General features: G+C 38.4%; 1 pseudogene; it reads left to right on the top strand.

Moving 5' to 3' along the window:
* The first annotated feature begins 1,338 nt into the window (after window positions 1–1,338).
* Window positions 1,339–3,132, top strand: LOC138023382 (ATP-dependent DNA helicase Q1-like; annotated as a pseudogene).
* The last annotated feature ends 2,028 nt before the right edge of the window (window positions 3,133–5,160 follow it).

The following is a 5,160-nucleotide window of genomic DNA, read 5'->3' as shown; positions in this document are numbered from 1 at the left end:
CTCACGTTTTTGCGCGACCTGTCGGGGAAGGACTGGAGCCCAAGACAAGTTCGATGGGATAAAAGGTCTTTATTAAAAAAAAAAAAAAAAAAAAAAATTCTCGAGCATAGCAGCGAAGTTTCAACCAGACGTCATTTTCATTTGGTTAGTGTTTTGTATAATATTTCTCCATTGCCGTCATGCTCATCTTCTGGAGTTTGGGTTTTGTGAAATTTAATCGCGGGCTGTTTCCACGCAGGTCCGCACTATTCAAGCGGACAAGGATCATCCTGCTCTATTTTCACGAAAGTAAAGGAAAAGAACTTCAAAAACATGCTTTTCTTTTGAACTTAAGTTCGTAGGGTAATAAAAACATTTGAAAATAAACAGCCCCATTAAATTTACGTAACGGTCCATCCTCGAGTTTTCCACGCTTTCAGCCACTACTCGATCAGTTACCTTTTCCAGAGCTTTTCCACCCTCCCACTCACTTCTCTTTTACGTTTCATGATGATTCGGAAATAAATGTGTTATGCTTTTGCCGACCTGGATTTTTCCCCCGTTTCTTTTGTCGCCATGTTTTTTTCCACTGATACTTGAAAAATATTTATTAAAGTCAAGTAGCACTGGACGAAAAAACGGATTTTCACATACAACAAATGTGGAGCAAATGTATGGCAAATGCTACGTTTGTGCACGTTTGCTTAAATTCGCTGAAAGGCAAAGATCACATTTGCGACAGTTTTTCTACCCAAGGCAACGCTTGTAAAGGCCACATTTGTCTTAAATTTGCTGTTATGAGTGAAAGGAGGGACAACATGGTACTTTTCTTGATAGCTGGAGGGGTAGTAAACACAATATTACAACTAAAATTTTGCAAGTACTTTCCCTGAAGTTGTAAATTTGATCAAACTGTCATCATTGCACCTTTTTACAAAGTGAGTAAAAGCGAGCAAATATTAGTTTTTGTACCTGTTCGCTTGGAATAGCAAATGTGTTCAAAGAAGAATTTTTGCAGAGATTTGCTCAGAAAAACAAATGTGTCTAAATATGTAGTTTTGCAGGGTTTTGCTCAAAAAAGCAAATGTGTTCAAGCATGTATTTTTGTAGAGATTTGCTCGGGATATCAAATGTAACCTAGTCTCCCTCGCAACCGTTTTTTGGATGTCACGCAACGTTCCCCCAAAAGTAACGGCTGCTGACATCCGAACCACATTCCTTTCTCCAAATTGACCAATCACAGCTTGGCTTCCATTTGAACCTTTTCGCGCCAGACTCGTCGTTTGAGACTCGTCCAATCAGATATGGCTTTTTATCGGGGTCCTCACATGGAAAATATCACAAGCAACATAAATCAAAATGGCGGCGCTTGAAGAAGCTTTTCGCAAAGCGTCGTCAAAGTTTAAAATTTCCGAGCTTAATATTTACCAGAAGCTCGCAATCAGAAAAATCTTCGTCGAGAAGGAAGATGTTTTTGTTAACTTGCCTACAGGAACCGGGAAATCGTTAATATACCAGGCTCTACCGCTTGTGTTTGACCATGTTTCCGACGAAATCGGGCACGTTGTTGTTGTGTCTCCGTTGGTTAGTCTGATGGAAGATCAAGTGAAGTATTTGAGAAGACTTGGCCTGTCTGCCGTAAATATTTCTTCAAACGTTGAAGTTGACCGTGCAAAGATAGAGAAAGGAGAATATTCAATTGTCTATGGTTCACCTGAAGCATAGCTTATGAACGAGCGCTGGCGATGCATGTTGAGTAATGATGTCTACTCGAAGAAACTTTGTGCTGTTGCTGTCGATGAAGCTCATGTTTTAAGGCACTGGCAAGTCCAAGTTTTATCGATTTCTATCATTGACATTTTAGACTTTCAAAGAAGCAATTTCAGTTATATTTGAATATAAATGTGAGTAAAAATGGAAAAGAAACTCTCGCATAATAAACAATAAAAAATAATTATTCTATTAATTCGTCTTTGCTAAAATTATCTTAGATACATTGTAAGTTCATTATCTTCAGTGCCTTTCCTATTATTGTTTTTTAAGTAATTTATTTTTCTTCCCTTACTCACAAGCCTGTTATCTGTTAACATACATGTATACATTATAGGGGAACATCTGAGGACAATAAAATGGCAGCTTTCCGTGAGTGTTATGGCCGACTTCATGAGCTGCGATCATTAGCACCAAATGCAAAAATGATTGCTTTGACTGCAACGGCAACAAACCTGACAAAAAAAAAAAAAAAACAATTTTAAACATCCTTTTTATGGAGAAACCATTTGAAGTCCAAGAAGGCCCAAACAAGCCAAATGTAACTTACATTGTACAGTGTATGCAAAAAGATACTGACCATGAGTTATATTTTCAGTGGCTGGTTGAAAAAACAATTATTTATTGCTAGACTATCAAGCAATGCAGTATTTTATACAGAATGATCAAAGGCATGCTTGGAAAGGATATTTATAGTGGAACTGATGATGATCCAAGAAATACACTAGTGGAAATGCTCCACTCCTGCACACCAGCTGCAAACAAAGAGAAAATTCTTCTCTCCTTCCAGCCAATAAATGGAACTATTCGATTGTTGATTGCCACTATTGCCTTCGGAATGAGGGTAGATTGCAAGGGAGTGCATAGAGTCATTCACTATGGACCTGCCAAAAATGTGGAATCTTATATTCAGGAAACTGGGAGAGCAGGAAGAGATTGTACACCGGTCCTTAAAGTGCTGTGTATATTTTGTACCATGGAATCCTTCTAGCCCATGTTGATAGCCATATGAAACGGTATGTGAAAGCAAATCATTGCAGAAGAAAGGAGTTGCTCAAGCACTTTAACTGCACTACTTGGCAGCACGAATTTCCACATCTGTGCTGTGATAACTGTGCTGCAGATTGTGAATGCAGTTTGCCTGATTGTGGAGCTTTAGCAGCTTATCCTTGTTCTCAAGAGAAAGTAAACAATGGTGCATCAATTAAGAAAAGGCAAGTGGATGCAGAGCAGAGAAAAACTGTAGAGGGTCTCCTCGTTCAATACTACAACGCCATTCTTATCAAACTGTTGAACACAACAGCTCGTGGTGATGTGAAGACACACATATTTACAATTTATGCTCGGATTCTCCGAGCACCAAATCACCCAAGTTTTGGATAATCTGGATGTAATTTTCAGTTTATCAGATGTTTATAGATTTGTGGAGATATGGGATATGTGTCATGCACGGGAGATTCTGAAAGTTATCAGCAAAGTTTTCAATGATGTGGCTACTCGCATACAGTCATCTGAGCCTTCTCCTTTAGAGGAGAATGGTTATGATTTTGACGAGGAGCTTCTTGATGAGTGAAATGAATTTCTTTAAGATGATGACTTATTTGAGATGATTCTAGATAATTTGTCTCTTTCCCAAATAGACGATTCTTTATTAGAGCAAGAACCTGTTTATAATTCGCAAGTTACAGAACTTCCTTCAGCTGCTTTAGCAACTGTTGAGGCCATGAATTTGGATGATCTATTATAAATAAACTTTGAATGGACATTTTGTCTGGTGGAATACTTGTAGCCCATGTCGATGACAATCATCTGAGACAAAGGTGAATTAATAGGTGCTGCGAAATATTGTTTATTTTGCTTTCAAAATTGAAAGGTAAATAAATTCAGAAGAATATTATAAGAAGCACCATAAAAACAAAAACTAAAGAGCTTACATCACAATGTACACTGGCAGGTGCAGATGTATTTCCGAGTCAGTCAGATAAGATACTGGCCAGATTTCAACGTGGAAAGTGTTTTTTATTAAAAATATAGTTATTACGAAAAATCAGACCGATTTCTGTTTTTTTTATTTTATTAAAACTATAGTTATTACAGAAAATCTGACCGATTTCTGTAAATTGGTGGAAGCCGGTGTGGATCCCCGCCCGAATGGCCAAGCAGTAATATAATAGGTAACTGCTCAAATGAAACAATTTGTGGAACAATGCAACATATGTCTATGCAATGTAACCTCTTCAGTTTTTTGTTAACATTTGCAAATTAATTGTAAATGTTCATCTTGCCCTAATTCCCCATGTAATGTTCTTCTTGTGCCCTTTTATCCATTGGTGCAAACTAGACACATCCAAATCAGCAAGTCTGTCTCTGTGAAAGCCGTTAAATATCTTGTAACTGCGTCCTTTAACTTCACTGAATATTCTAAATTCAAATGCTCTTTTCGTGAGCTCATTTAAGTCCCATTTCCCATTTCCCATTTCATTTAAGTCCCATTTCCATTTCCATGTCGTTTGATGCCATCATCAAGGTTGCCCAGTATTGATGCTGTTGGACTTCGTGCAAAAGATATTCTTTGAACAGCATTCTCAGTGACATTAGGCCCACGATTTCTAATGCCTTGCTTTATGGCATTGTTGTCATGTTCTGTGTCTTCATCAATTGGGATATTAGCACCTTTTCTGCCGCTATTGTTAACAGAGCGGTTCCAAACAAACCGCTCACTGTCTCTTTGTGATAACAGTGCAAGCACTAAGACAAACTGATATAAACATTCTCGTGCGTACTTTGTGCTATGTGATCCGTCAGCCTTACAATAAAGCATGATGTACTTGTATTCCCGCATAATTCGTTCTCCATCCCCTTCTTTAATAGCATCGAGAAAATAAATTTCAAAATAAAAAGCAATATGCCAGTAGTGCACAGTTATAGTTGTATACATCATCACCTGCTGTTGTCTCCTTTTGAGGGGCTGTGCATCCAAGTGAAGACTGGCTCAGTATCATGCAATCATCAAACTGAACAGGTGGATCATGGGACAGTTCATGGTTCCTTCTTGCTCTGCCATTGTACTTAAAGGACTTGTTGTATCCTGGAAATCTGCAGGGAAATCTCCCCTCAGCAGTAAGTTCTTGCTGCTGCAAAATATCTTTTTCTTCTTAAGTCAAAACTCCATCCACTAGTTTTTGCACTTCTTCACCCGACTGGAAAAGGAAAGAATCAACCACCTTTTCAGGGATTCCATGGAGGTACTCAAGTCTCGGGGCCTTTCTTGTTTTCTCTATGTCTTTTGGCAGTGGGTAGTGTTTTGGGATGTTGTGTCGGTACGCAAGAAATGACCCGCGGATAAAACGGCCGACAGAAAAAACGTTTAGTCCTACTCAACAACTACTAACTTACAAAATGTTAATGCCG

Source organism: Montipora capricornis, chromosome 11, assembly GCF_036669925.1.
Source record: "Montipora capricornis isolate CH-2021 chromosome 11, ASM3666992v2, whole genome shotgun sequence".
NCBI classification, from domain to species: domain Eukaryota; kingdom Metazoa; phylum Cnidaria; class Anthozoa; order Scleractinia; family Acroporidae; genus Montipora; species Montipora capricornis.
The sequence above is the reverse complement of the archived record's forward strand: the minus strand, read 5'-3'. Positions and strand labels throughout refer to the sequence as shown.